Genomic DNA, 15,311 nt, shown 5'->3' with positions numbered 1-15,311 from the left:
TCGCCCCCAGCCCTGGCCCTGTCCCCCCCTCACCGCCAGGGCCCCGCCTCAGCGGGCGCGGGGTTTAAACCCGCCGCACCCGCGTTTCTCACTCGCGTCTTTTCCTCAGGGCGAGCGTCGCCGCTGAGGAGCCCGGGGGGGAAACTCCGAGGTGAGATTTTGGTAAGTCGAGGCCGAGAGAGCCCGAGGTTTATGACACCCCCCTCCGTGCTCCCCCGAATTTTGTTGTCACATGAGAGGGGCAGAAAGGTCCCCTGCCCCATCTGCCTCCAGCCTGGCTTGCACAAAGTTTTAAAAACCCACAGGAGCTGGCCAAACCGATTACAACATCCTGGAAATATTTTTGTTTTTCTCCATACTGGCCCTGAAAAGTCTTAATTAAAACAAACCCGTGGCTCTCGGAGCTATTTGTGCTGCTGGAGGACAGGCATCGTCTCTGTTAATCTAAGCAGCTTCCTCGCTGAGGCTTGAGACTCAACCTGCCCATTAACTGTGAGTGTCTGTCAGCAGCTCGTTGAGTAGATTTAACCAGGAAGTTACTGGTCTCTTTTTATTTTCCTTTTTTTTTTTCTTTTTTGTTTTATTGTAAATAATATATGAATTAATACTCAGGCTTTTCATTGGTAATGTTAGGATGCAGAACATTCAGCTTTCTGCTAAGTCAGCTGTCACCTAAATGCAGTAAATTCTGTATTGCATTTGAGAATGTAGAAATTGCATATATTCATGTTGAATATGCTCATGTTCAATACATGTGTAGTGAGCTCAACTTTTTTTTTTTTTTTTTTTTTTTTTTTTTTGTCATATGCACGCAATTCACCTCCCAACTGTGCAAGTAAGGCATTTTGACTCTCTTAGAAACTAGCTACAATGGAGCCAAACTGTTGCTTTGGGACTGTGCACGTGGTAACCACAAAAACACAGTGATTTACAATGGACTTTGCAAAGCTAAATATAGACCAAACATTTGGTTTGAAGCATAAGCTGGATCCTTCACAGTGAACATGAGGCTCTGTAGAAAGCGTCACTTTATGCTACAATAATGTTATCTTTCAAATTTTTCCATCTGTGGTTTCAGATTTTAGCAGGAAGTTCAAACATGCTTAATAATCTTAAGATACTATTTGCAGGCTAAAAAGATGTGTGAATTTTCTTTGATGAAAAATCATGGTCATATGACAAGCGACATAAACCAAAATTATCTCTGAAGTTAAAAATACATGTCTAGTCTATATTTCTTTATTTTGTTTCTGGACTTTATACCACAAACATTATCCGACAAGCGATTAACAGGATTAGACACAAAATTAGTATTCATTTTTTTACCACTTAATGTGCACCAACTTGGGTTTAATAGCATCTACTTGGAGCAGTTTTAATTTGCAGTAAACCACATTCCTATTATAATGCAGGGAAAGTAAAGGCATTGGGCTATCCAGCACTAAATTTCTCAGCAGACTTCAAGCTGGGTTTAGACTGAGCATTCGGTTTTCAATGTGTTAAGTTACATCTTACTAGCCAAGCAATAAGAGGGACTATCACATTTGTTAGAGCTCTCAAATTTAACAAAAACCTGTCTCCCATCATAATATCAATCACAGGAGCATTGAGTCAATAAGGCTGTCCAACTGTGGAAAGATAAAACACAGTTCAAAGGTGCCAAATGCCTTATGAGGAAAAAAACATGTTTCTCTCAGTAGCTGACAACTCCTCTGAAATGAATGGTTTGCAGTCAAATTGGTCAGAGGGTGAGCAATTTACCAAGACAAAAATCCCCCAGAAATTACTCTTGTTCCCCATCAACTGCAAATAAATTATTCATGAGTTAGGGTAAGCCTGTGACTGGCAATAGGCTGTCATGGCCTTGTTGCTTTTATTAAATGTAAGTTTTATGGAATATTTGGGCTGTGTAGAGGATATTACCTTGAACCCTGCCATTTTTTCCCCAAGACTCTCAATATTTTGCCTCGTAGTAAAAGTCTAATTTCTTAGCTGGACTATCTTATGTGAATTTCTCTTAGGTTTGCGTATTTTTAATTTGATATCTTTTTTTTTTCCCCCACAGGATTTCCCAGGCCTCTAGGCTACTAGCGAAACAGATTTTCCCTTTTTATCATTTCTGTTCTTTAAACTTGAGAAGATTCTCCCCAGTCTGCTACCATGGGGTCATCAGGAACTCCTGCATCACTTCTGCGTGCTGGCTGGACATGCAGGGTAAGCTTCAACCCATCTAGCAGCAATCTGTTACTGTCTAGTTCCTGCAGAGCCCTTGAAATACCCTTGGTGTAGACATGGCAGAGCTACCTCATGAGGCTCTGCCATGAGGTAAAAAAAAAAAATAAAGTCACAAGAGAAGCATGGCTGTTATACTGCTTTCTCACAAGGACTGAAGTGACTATCACAAAAGCGTGGTTTACTGCAAGGTTTTACAAAGGGATCCCTATTTTATAGAGGCTGGCAAACACCTCAAGAGAATTCAGATAGCATGAGCATTTAGACAAAATGCCGTTGATAGGTGAGAAAAATAGACAGTGTGGTGGATTGATATTTGTTATACCCATTGAGCCTGCCTTTGAGTCAACATCTTTCTTGTTCACGCTTGATAAAATACAAGAAGAATCCCGTGTCAGTCACGCCAATGATAAGCTGGCAAAGTTGATATCTTTAACATCCATCTTCTCCTTGTCACTTCTAACAAAAAGGGTTCCCATGTTGAATTGGTTGTTGGAGTGACAGCACTTCACACAGAATTTTGAAGTGTTTTCTTGTTAGATAGAATCACAGCACAGTTCCACTATTGTGAGATCAAACAAATAATTTCTGTTTTCCCTGACGCAGACTTATGAACAACCTTAGTCATTTAAAACAAATGTTATTTCTTAAAGGAAGAAGGACATGAGGACTGCAGACTGTTGCAGCATTAGGCACGTGTAGGCAAGTGTCATATATTAAACCTCAAGTTTAAGTGTCATATATTAAACCTCAAACAAATGTATTGTCAAAGTTATACTGGTGTTACATGTATTTTTTCCTTCCAGATTAATTTAATTTTGATTTCAGCACAAATACAACAGGCAGATGAAACAGCTCGCAGGCAGTGAGAACAGGATGAATAAAAAGAGATTTTAAAAAGGGGTGCATTAAATGAAAAAAAAAAAAAAACATTTAGAATATAGGATGTAGTCCTACCTTATCTGTAAAACTTACTCCACCAGTAACTGATGTTTCATCTGCACAAATACAGTGGATTTTTTATATTATTATTATTATTATTATTATTATTATCATCATCATCATCATCATCATCCTTTGTAATCATGACAATGACCTGCCATTGCTCATGCAGCTTTCATGGGGCTTTTAGCTGCACCAGGCCCATAGGCTGTGCCAGAAAGGATTCTAGACCTCTTCCCAAGAGTAGGGAAGGTGGTAACCAAATGTAGCTGACTGGAAATGCTCTCTTCCTTAACTTCATTGCATCTCCTGCTCTATTGGGATTTCCTGCATGTGAAGTGCTCTGACCTTTCATATCTATGTCAGAATACTTTCTCCAGTGCCCCTCAGAATGCAAAACCAAGCGTTAATCTTATGTAATTTGAAAATTTCACAGAAGTTCGTGGACCAGCAAAGTATATCTGCTGAAGATCTGATTCACAATGGTCTTAATGGCTTCATCTGGCAAGGCCAAAGGGTAAGTAAACTTTGTTTTACATTCCCTGTGGATACACAAAACACAAAAGATTAGAGGCTGAGCAGACTGTGCTTTGTCCAAGACCCCAGGAAAGGCTCGTAATGTGTTGTACTTCAGAAATGCTGAGCAATGCTGGCCTCTCTCTGTAGAAGCATGTGATGTAGCAGAGCAGACATCCTAAAGCTTGTCAGAACAACCTTGTACATTGGTCTTCAGAGCTACACAAGTGAGCCCAGAGCCTTGGGAGTGTTTGTCTCGCCTGGGAATACATGTCATATTATCCAGCTGTTGGACATCTTTCTTGAAATGCATGTGACCAACTGTTTTTGGAATGACCTGCCCTGCCAAGTGGAGATTTGTGGTTGCCAGAGTTTGCTCTTTTCTTGTTTCCAAGTGTGTGAATTCCTCTTTTTTTTTCCTGTGGTTTATGCTGAAGTAGCACATAAATCAAGTGTGTTTTGCTTAAATGGTTAGAAGAGACAAAGATAGGCACCGAGGTGCAGAGAAATTGCTTGTGGCTATTTACATTTGTTTGGCTTCAACTGCACAGTGGCCTGGAGGCCTCCTTTTCCTAAACCTCAGAACTCATTAGTCAGTTATGTCTCTCTCACCTCTTTCCTTTCTTCACTCACCATTACAGGAGCCCCCAGGTGCTAGGTAAACCTTAAGCTAAACTTAACAGTTTAACCCCATAAAGCTAGGCATTTGGCATCTTAGGATACCAAAATGAGAGAAAATCACATTAGAATGAGGGAAGAGGATTCTTTATGCTTGTGCCAGAGGGCAAGACTTGCTGTCCATCTTGATCTTCACACTCAGTGAGGCACTTTCTGTGTTTAGTTCCACACCTGGAGTAACACGAAAGTCCCTTTCACTCATTCTCCCATTGATCTTCAGTGCAAGGCCATCTTCTACAGCAGATGCCTGTGAATAATATTGACTAACAGGACCTGGGACAAGAGGGAAAAAAAGAACCCAATGAGAAACTACTGAACTGACAGCATTTGAAGAAAAAACATTTGGAGAGAAGAATTTCTAGAGGAAGCATCTCCCAAAATGTGTGCTATCTAAAGTTTCTTCAAGCATCTAAAGCCAGCTGGTCTGCTCCAGGCTTTACATATCCCCCAAATTATAGGGTTGTGTTTCATTTCTGCTTATTTCCAGTCCAGTGAAGGAAGAGTGAGTCTGGTATTATTTTATCCTGCTGGCACACTTTGCAGGCAGACCACTGCACATTAGGGCATGCAGTGCAGGCTCCCGCCTTTTCAGGAACTTCAGGTCATTCACATTCTGATGCTGAATGGCCAACCCAGTCAAGCAAGCAAGCTCCTTTTCACCACCACTACTCTTAGGGCTGCATAGTGTTGTTTCCCAGGTTAGGGACATGGCCAGTTCAAACCTCAAACAATGATCATAAACAACTGAGAGACTTTTGAGCAGATGGCCCTTATGTAAGTATTTTATAACTTATTTAATTTTAAGCATTTTATTTGTTATATGGCTATAGGTTGAATCCTATATTTACAGTCAGGCCTCTGTGTGTTTTAACAAAAGACTGGTCATGAACAAAAAAACCTCTCATTTGTGCTTTGAGGACTTCTTGTCCCTTATTACCAAATATTTTGGCTATAGTAGATGGTCAAGGCAGAAAAAGAGTATTTACTCTTCTTTAAAGGGTCCTTTATTCCTGTATGCAATAAACAAATGATGGAAAGAAGGCGTTAGATAATTGAAGAAGAGGGAAATCACTGATCATTTAAAACACAATTTGTACATATAGCTTAAAAATAATCTAGCAATAGCATCAGAAATGCTCACATGGAAGGCTGATGTATAGATTAACATAAATTCAAGATTTATTATAGAGAAAGTAGTAAACAGTGCAGTTTAAAACATGTCTGGGGTTATACAACACCGGTCTTTTGCTTCAGCGCTTGCAGGTAGATTCCCCACATGTTCTTCCATAAAATCCACCCACCCACACCTTCTTTTTGGAAGGCCTTAGACAAGCTGCATATATGCCCAGCTAAACTCAGCTTTTTTCAGAACTAAATAGTTGGTTTATAAATATACCTGCAACTTTAATGCAACCCAACTGAAAGCCTGGCCCTACCATTAGTTGAGAAGGTCATCTGGCTTAACCAAAAGCAATGGTGTGTCAGTATGATGATGAGATGATTTTTTATTTACATTTTGTTGGTTTGGTTGTTTTTGTTTCCCTTTTCTTTAGATTACAAAAGGTTAGACATTCTTTTTTGCTTGTTAAGGCCAATTTTTTGTCCAGGATACCTCTGAGCAATAACTGTGAGACATCCTGCTTTCTAGTAGATGCTCAAAGATTGCCAAAATTTTCTCTGGGAAAAAATCAACTTTGTAAGTGGTTGCGGTACTGCTGGGTTAAATGTACATTTTGAGTAAGGTTCAGATTTGGCATTTTGCCACATGCTACAGGAGCAAAATGACACAGGAGAGGTTAAAGCACTGAGGCCCTTTTTACAGTTGTGGAGAGTTCAGCCTGTGTTTAAGTGAGACTCAAGAGACAGTTTTGAGAATAGAACATCCTACCTTCTTGCTCTCATCCAGTTGCTCACAACCCCCTTCCCTCCTTCTCTTTTCCTTTTCGATAAATGAGTGTATAAATGAATAAGCAAAAAGGACAGCATTAAGTAACACACGGACTGTCATGTTAGTATGTGTTCTTGCATGCATCATCCAGATGTCTAGACAAATCTGGGAGTTATGGAAACTCAGAATTCCTGAATAATCATTCCTTTCCAGGACAATGCAATAGTTTTGTGTGTGCGTGTGTATGTATGTGTGTTTTGTTTTGTTTTGTTTGTCTCTGTGATAGGCACAAAAGTACATTAAAAAAAATCTCAGTTTCAAAAATCAGAAAATCTGAACACTGTCAATATGTTGAATGAGAGGAGCTAGAAATGTGAGGATACTGAGTTCTTTCACTAATATGTGCTTTTTGGACCACTTTTTGTCCAGATGAGCCAGGGATAATAATGAGTTCATGGTCTCAGCATAGGTGGAAAAGGCTCCCTTACTTGTCAGTATGATTATCTGCTGACTGGTTTATTCATCAAGAGCACAAGGCACATTTTGCAGAACTATTAGTTTCCACTCTGCTTGTGGTGACCAGTGAGGATGAAAAGAAAGAAGAAATGGTGTTGTCCCACTGCAAATCAGCACCACATAAAAATAAATTTGTCCAGGTCCAGAAGAGGAAAGAAAAAAAAAATCTGTGCTAGAAAACATTGAGCATTTTTGAGATAGAAAAGGTCTCTGGCCAAGGAGCTGCTGCTGGCTCAAAGCAGCATGGAGGGATAATTTAGGATAGGATTTTAGCACAACTGTAGAGTTGTAGTGACCCTTTTTGGTCTTCTCAGGAAATACCTACACAACCAGCAGAGGAGAAGTGAAAGAGAGAGTAAACTCCCCATGAAGATCATTGCATTCCATGAAGAGAGCTGCAAATTTCCGAGCAGGTATAAGAAAGTGGGGAGGAGGGGAAAAAAAAAAAAAAAAAAAAAAAGGCACAAGCAGATAGGAAGTGGCTCTTGATCCTGCAGCTATTGAATTTGCTACAGTTTCATCATTGACTCTGTTACAGTTTCATCATTGGCTCTGCGAGGAGAAGGATCAATTCCCTAGTACTGCACAGCCAAACAGAAATGTAACTTTTACTTTGGCTTATACTGTTTAAAAAGTTACTAGTGTTTATCTTGCCTGAGCCCTGTTTGGAAAGAAAAGGAGAACGAGAGCATTGCAGTGTAATGTCAATGCTTTGCTCACTGGCTTAGAAGCAGAAAAGGAAAATAGTAAATGGGAGGATAAATGATAAAAACAAATGCTTATACTGCTGTTGGGGGAAATTATGTAAATATTTATGCAAAGACAGCTTTGCAGTGCTAGCAAGCTGCAGCAGAGCTCCCTTTGACTGTGTGCACAATCCGCTTGTGGATCAACAGCCTGAAAAGCAGATGTGCCAATTTCCTGTATTTGATGATGATGGCTCCTAATTACGCCAGAGCTGTGGCAATGTCCTCTCTTATGTATGACTCTTAATTTTGTTTCATGAAGTCATCTGTGCAAGGCTCTTCCGGCGTGCAATCGTTGTCGAGTTACAGTCACGAAGAGCTCCACGCTTAGCAACAACACAAGGCAGCGACTGAAGCTTGTGAGCATTGTTTTTGCTGGCAGTTCTGGGCACCACCGAACAATGTACAGACCACACACAGATCCCATTTGCCGTCAGGATTATAGTCACATTTAGAGTGTGAAATTCATTCATATATGCAGCTGACATTCCAAGTAACTCCTTAATAATCCTGCTCCTTGGAATATAACTTCTGCCAGTTCGATAGCCATGGATCCCTTCCTATGACATTTAGTCATCTTCAGTGCAGTACTGTAGTATCATCTAATAAAATTCATGATCTTTAATTTGATCAAGAATAACTCCTTTTAGGGTTTGATCAAAACCGCACTATGTTTTGGATCTATTTCTTAGTGTTATTTATCCATTTTTATCAGATTGTTTGGATTTTTTCTGCTTTTCTTCTTTTTTTTTTTTTTTTTTTTTTTTTTTTTTTTTTTTTCCCAGCAGTATTTTGGCAGTTTGGCATTGGGGGGTGGTGGATGTATCCCCAGTATTGGAGATTCTTTATGGTGTTTTTGTTTATTCATTTTTATTTAGGCAAGTGAACTTTATATATTGGCAGCTTTTCCTTTGTGTAAAGTTTTGGGTTTTCTGTGAGGGGCATCTTCTCCAGCTTGTTGGAACCCTCTGTGTTTGAGGCAGCAGGTTGGTGGGAGCAGAGATATTGGGCCTGCCCAGCACAAGGGAGAGGGTACTGGAGACACCAAAGCCTTTGCAGAGACCTTTTGGAGGTTAACTGCTCAAGCCCTGGGCACCCGAGAGACCTGCTGAGAGGTCTAAGACAGAGAGGCCAGGAGCTCCTGCTCTCTGGTATCTGCAGAAGGGTTCCTTGTGCATCATGACCCCAGTGTCAGGTCAGGGAACTGTTGCCAAGTGAGGTGAATGGATGTTGTGTGGCTTTGGAGTCACTTAGCTGGTCAATAGCCAGGGCAGGGTGATCTCTACTAGCGAGCCCTTGGGAAGAAAGACATGGCTTAAAGGGGGCCTGCCTCAGAGCTTGTGCATATGCCTCCCTGCACGGTGTGGCCAATGTGGGAGAAACTAGACCTCACCAGGGCTGTGCACATCCAAGATGCTCTGTGAGAACCTGAGACAAGGTGACTGCTCATGGTCAGGATGAGAGGACTTGCCCATCAGGGCAGCACTGGGGTTGCATTTTGCAGAGGGATAGAGGGAGAAATGAGGCCAGCTGAGCACTCAAATAGGGGTGTGGAGTGGTTATCCTTGAAGATATTTGAGACTAGACCACTCAAAGTCCTGAGTTTTCCTGAATTTTTTCTTTACTCTGTTTTGAACAGCAGTCTGAAATAGAGAGCTCCCAAGGTCCTCTGCAGCTTGAGCAACTTCAGGAATGTTATTTAGTCAAGTAAGTTCTGTCCTCCAAATTCCATCAGCTAAAGCTTGGTGGTGGTGGTGGTGGTGATGCCTTCCATGCACTGATTAACATCAGCTTGTTATGTTTGTTGACTAAGTCCAGGAGTCTCTTAGCAATTGATGCTGCAAACTTGAGTCAAACCATTTAGTAAATGTGTTAGGTGAAAACCTCAAGTTACCAAGTAGACCAGGATTTCTATTGCAAGTTTTTTTTTTTTTTTTTTTTTTTTTTTTTTTTTTTTTTTTTTTTTTTTTTTTTTTTTGTCTATTGCTCACAGACTGCTTAGAAGGAAGTGCACTTGTGGGTGTGCTTATCAGTTGAGTCATGAGCCTGCTGGCTTATTTACCCACTGAGCAGTTCTGGTAACACGGATGTAGGTTATGGTGCGTCCCCAGTTCCACTGTCTGGGCAAGAGCGGAAACCTGGGCATTGGTGTGAGGATATTGGTTCTCAGGCTGACGTGGGACAGATTGTTATAATATATCTGAATTAACTGATGTTATCATTTCCTGAGTCTGGAATGATTCTTTCTCAAGTTCTCAATGATTTAAAATAAGTTAATTTATACCATACAGCAAGTAGTACTAAGAGGACCCATTTTTATTATTTTCCCCTTTTCCCGTTGTTAGCTGTGATGCATGGGAGTGGAGTAGTATTGTCTGGGATTCAGATTTCATTTTAAGCAATGATGTGGGCAGAGCAGCAAATACAATTATGTAACAGACAGGAAGTGGAACATCTCTTCACTTGGAAATGAAGCCGCTTTATCAGTATTTCATTTTTGTTGGTGTCTTACAAATGTAAAATTCAACAAGAAAAGAACTTCCATGGATCAACTCTTTGGGATGTAAAAGGGTTCAGTGGCAGTTTTTTGTGACATATGCAGTTGCTACCCAGTAATGGTAAAAAAAAAAAAAAAAAAAAAAAAAACAGGATATAACAATGCTGTTGTGATAGGACTGTATTTTAGTAGTTGTGTTGAGACCCTGCACTCCTCTGGTTTTCAGTTCCCCATGTAAGAACTGGTATAACAATTAAAAAGCTTTGTCTTACAAAGCCCAGCAAGAAGCAAACCTCTTCAAACTCTCTTGGAAAAATAAGCCTGGTTTTGTGGTCAGACCTCAAAAGGTGCACGTGCAAGAAGGCTCTCATTTGAATTCCATGCTCTTTTCCATGCTCATGAGTATCATGCTCTTGGGCATGATACTCAAGAAATTGTCTACTTGTTCAATCTTCAGATTTCCCTCTGGGTGACACACGGTCCCCTGTTCCCACCCCACTCTTTCTTGGTCTGGGATGTTTAGTCAAATGTGCACAAGAGAGGCTAGATCCCTCTCTGGGGTCTTCCATGGTGCTAGTAACTATGCCACTCACTTGCAGGGGACTGGCAGATCCTGTTCTGTCCTTGTCTTTCCTTGGTGGTATCTTGTACATGATCCCTGCATGGGGTTTTTTTTGTACACCAAACTCGTGCTGTGATTGCCTTGCAGGGTCCCGATAACGATTGCTGATGCCGCATCCAGTGGACACTGCCTGGTTGCCTGGCTAGCAGCAGAGAGAGCAGGCTTGTATGTGGTCTCCCACAAATGTAGACTTGTTTCCTTCTAGCCATGTTTACCTTTCCCACTTGAGAACTATTCATCAGTTTCTGCATGCGAGAAACTTTCCTTTGTCATAAAAGCATTATAGCAAAGAGCTTTGTTATGAACCATATTTAGAACCAGATGCTTCAATTCCTGCAGTAGCTGTGCAGATAGAAGCAGTTGAAGTCACTGGCTAGCTCATTTCCTGAGTGGAGGGTGAGTCAGTGAGTATTCACCTGGCCAGCTCACAGACAGCTCACCTAGAGAGAAGTGAGCTTGCAGCCTTGCAGCCTGCTAGCAGCCAAGTGTAGACAAGCCGTGGTGCGTACGCCCTGTATCTGTGTTCCTGCCAGCACTATGCTGCTCTCTCCCTCTGCTACCTGGAACGTTTTCTTGTTTTTATGTTTACTCATTTAGTCTTACCTGCTCCAGAACTTCCAAGAAATGTTGGAGTCAGCTGTAAGTCAGGAAGAAAGTCCTCATCATATTGAACTTAAAAAGGTACTTAGTGCTCGCACTGAAAAAAAAAAAAAAAAGAAAACAAACAAAAAAAAGTGTTAGAGACCTTTCCACCTAGGAAAAGAGTAGGAGTGTGTTACAGTTGTAATAGGTTTGATCGGATTAGTTTTCTGTCCTGCAAATAAGGTTGTTCCCTTGCTTTTTCTAATTGTCCTCCAGGAAATTCAGTTCTTGTGGCCACTTATTACCAACTGCGTTAGTTTGAGTAATTTCTCCCTCCTATGGATGCATTAGAGTCTTTGCGAGTACATTTTCAGCACCCTCCATGTTATCTTCCTAGCACTTGGTACTTCCCAAAGCCAAAATTATGTTAAAAAACAGGCACCTCTGGCAGAACTTGGTGAGGAGAGGTGATCCATTAGCATCTCCACATATGAGGGGGACTAAAGTGCATGATATCATCCTGCCTGACTTCCTGCACCCTGTACAGTTAACATCCACAGCAAGCTAGTCTTTCTGGAAGTGGGAGAAGACAAAGCTGAAGTCTGCCCAGGTTTAGCATGTTTGCTTCTATGAGCTCAGCTACTCCTGCAGGCACCAGAGCCTAGCATGCAAAGCTTGTGTCTAGACACTGGCAAAGCAGGTGTCTTGTTAGCAGGATGATTGCTACCCAAAGAAATTGTGCAGCTCGTCAGTGGTACTGAGAGCCACAAATTCGGACTTAGTGTCTTGTTCTACTCTTCTTAATTGCAAAGCCACTTTCTTGCAGAGTCTAGGATTTCAGCCATGCTGTGAGGAGCACAGGGATGACAGTTGCTCTTGTGTTTACTGTGCATAGCACATTTGGTCCTGATTCATTGTTTTACATTATTTCACAGACATGAAGTAAAAGGCAGTCTGTATGCAGGAATTACAAGGGAGACCCGGTGATTCGAGGTTTGAAACACGGCAACTGTTCAAAAGCAGACAGCAGCTCTGTAGACCCTTATCTACAAGAATACCCCCAGAAAATCATGTCCTATAAAGAAAGCTCTACTAGTAACTCTGCTCTCGTGAACCATGTCACAAGAGCATTGATAAATAGAAGTGAAAGACAAAGCTAAGTCATCAACCAGGAATCATCACCTTGTTGCCTATCTCATAAAAAAACTGTTTGCACACTCTGTCAATTCTTCCATTCTTGTCTGTGTGAAATGGGGCTGACTGAGTGCAGAGTAACCCCTGGTTCAGTCCATCCAGACAGACAAGGGATGGCAGTATGTGGGGTGACTGTGGAGCAAGTTTTAGCAAGGATTCAGTCTTCTCATAAAGACAGGGGGATGAAAAGAGTAAAGGGGCTATAATTATAGGTATTAATCTGAAAACTGTCGGCTCCCACAAATCCTTGCTGCTCTTTCTGTCACTTGTCTGGAGAGCTGCTTTAGTTCCCTTAGCTTTCAGGGAACCCTAGCTCCTAACCAGAAGCTGCGTGGAGAGGCTCATGTACTGCAAGTTATCTCATCTGTCTCAGGAATGAATAGCAAAAAGATTTAACAGGTGTAAAAAATCTAGGATTGCCAGACAGGGTAGGTATGCATTTGCAAATGGTTTGATCACAGTTGTGAACTTTATGCCTCATACTAAAGGTAGCAAACCTTGCTTGGAGCTGTTAGCTTCCTCGCTTGTTGATATCTAAGCAGTCCAGAGTGGTCATGAGTGAAAAACAGTGTGCACGTATGCATTTCTATATAGATGTGGAACAAAGTATGACTCCACGTTAGAGTCTGGCATCATGAGGGCCCTGAGATTTCCTTGAAAAAGCAGCGTATAAAAAATGAGTTTCTTGCTTTTTGTCTAATGGGGACTGAAAGCTTTCAGCACCTTGTAGGAAGTATTTCAAATCTCTTAGGATGAAACACTTAGTCACTGAATTGCTTTCATCAATACAGATTGCCATGATATAATTTAGAAGCTCATTAGAGATTGTGATTGTAGTGACAGATGTTGGCAAGAAGTAAGAACCAATGCAAGAAGGAATAGGGAGCTGTTTGCTACCAGGATGTTAGCAAAAAGGGTTGGAACAAAATTTTTCTGAAATACCTAAGGAGTTTAAATATGATTGGGAAGATCTTTTCTAGGTTTCGGTGTATATAAATCGCTTGGAAAATGGGACTAAGGGTCTAAAACCCCCCGAGACCTTTGAAAGAAGTTAGTATTGCTTATAATTGGAATATAATTTAGAAGCACATAAATTAGGCACAGCACTTCCTTATACCATTTTTCCTAAACTAGCTTTGTGGATTTAACACAGTGAGGTCTGGGCGATTAACATGAGGTGGAAAAGCTGTTTTTTTGTAATAGGCAAGTTTGAGCAACTTATTGCACATTTACACATGCTTTTAATAGAGCAACTATCAATGAGCACCAAAATGATGTTATATTGGCAATTACCAGAGTAAGGATGAAATCAGTAACAGCCAGACAAGGAGGTACATGTGTTTCCTTTTTCTTGCTGTTTCCTCTGGATTGCTTCATGAAGACTGTGAGACAAATTTTCATGTAACAAATCTTTGTTCAGGCCTGGGCTCTTGGTTGTTGCTACACCTTCCCTTTAAGCTGCAGATGACGATTGTACTGTGGGAGGAATATCTTCCTGCAGGATATGTGACACACACTTGGAGAGAGAAGGGAGAAGAGCAATAATACAGCACAAACAGCTATATGAGCATATGTCTCAAAACCAGCGTAAGGCCGGTAGTTGTGTAAGAGCATGCACAGTGTGTGTTGTGACAGAGCAAACTAAGTGGAAGCATCAGCTTTTCATCAAGAATCTGATGAAACCATCTCTAAAATTATCCAATTTTCTCAAGCTATTTCGGCAGCTTCTGAATATTGGTTCGCTCATTTTCTTGCACGCCAGGAAGTTCAGTATCCTACATCCTAAGCGGTTTTCAGGCAGACAGCTCAGCCTACTGCTGCTCAGGGTGTGGGTGGCAGAATCCGGCCTCCTAGGGTAATTCAGCTGAATTCTCTCGTGAAAAAAGTATGACTAAGATTTGAAAGTGAAGATGAGAGTTGTGTGTTGGAGGCTGCTCAGGGACAGAACAGTTTTCTGCATAAAAGCATCCTGCTCTGGCCTTCACTGAGAACAAGAGCCCTGATCTTCACTGCTCTCAAATGCTGTCTGGTCCACTCAAGTTTGGAGCATAGAGGTATTTTAGAAAGACTTGGGGACCACTGGTGTTTCACACAAAGTCAAGCTTCATAGTCAGGTAACAAAACTTCATTACGTTGTCTGGTAATTGGGATTACAGTGATGTCAAGTCACTTGATGAAAATATCATCCAATAACAAAAAAATCCTAGCAGTAAATGAGTTTTGTGTTCCTGAAGCGCTGTTCTTCTGAGGTTTTCCATCTGCTTTACAAACAATGTATGACTGAGCCTAGCAACACTTTTCTGAGGAACAGCATCTCTCGTGACAGTTTGCAGCTGTTTAGACAGACTAGATTGCTCAGGTGCCATAGTAAACCGAGGAGCGAATGGCAGCCGTTTTCGTTGTACGGAAGGAGAGTTGCTGTTGTAAGAGCAAAGGCCCCTGTGCACCTTGATGGCTTTGCACCTGAAGCCCGCTAGTTAGGCACTGAAAATGTGAAGCGTGTGGACAGAGTCATATGAAGAAACTGAAGAGAATAACTATAGATAGTTCAAATAACTCCTGTTTGGAATTGTGGGCTCAGCTGCTTTGCCCACTTACTCCTCCTTTTGCTGGAGCCTCTCCACTTCAGAATTAGGTGAGAAAGTTTGCATAGAGAAGGAAACAGGATTCTCAACTGAGACTGTGCTCTAGTCTCACCTTGGCCATTGCAGATTGATTGTCTTGGATTAGCTGCCCTGTCTCTTTGTGGCCCCTTCTTAACCTTATCTTCTGCGAGGACAGGAATGATTGCAATGCTCTGCAGGGCACTGAACGGAGTCAGAGCTTTGAGCTGCAGTCGTGGCACAGATGATCTCCATAAACTGTGATGACATTAATCTAATGTATGCGTTCCTCTAC

This window comes from Nothoprocta perdicaria, unplaced genomic scaffold (genome assembly GCF_003342845.1).
Source record: "Nothoprocta perdicaria isolate Ctin4 unplaced genomic scaffold, notPer1 scaffold_308, whole genome shotgun sequence".
Taxonomy (NCBI): Eukaryota; Metazoa; Chordata; class Aves; order Tinamiformes; family Tinamidae; genus Nothoprocta; species Nothoprocta perdicaria.
Note: the sequence above shows the minus strand (reverse complement) of the source record.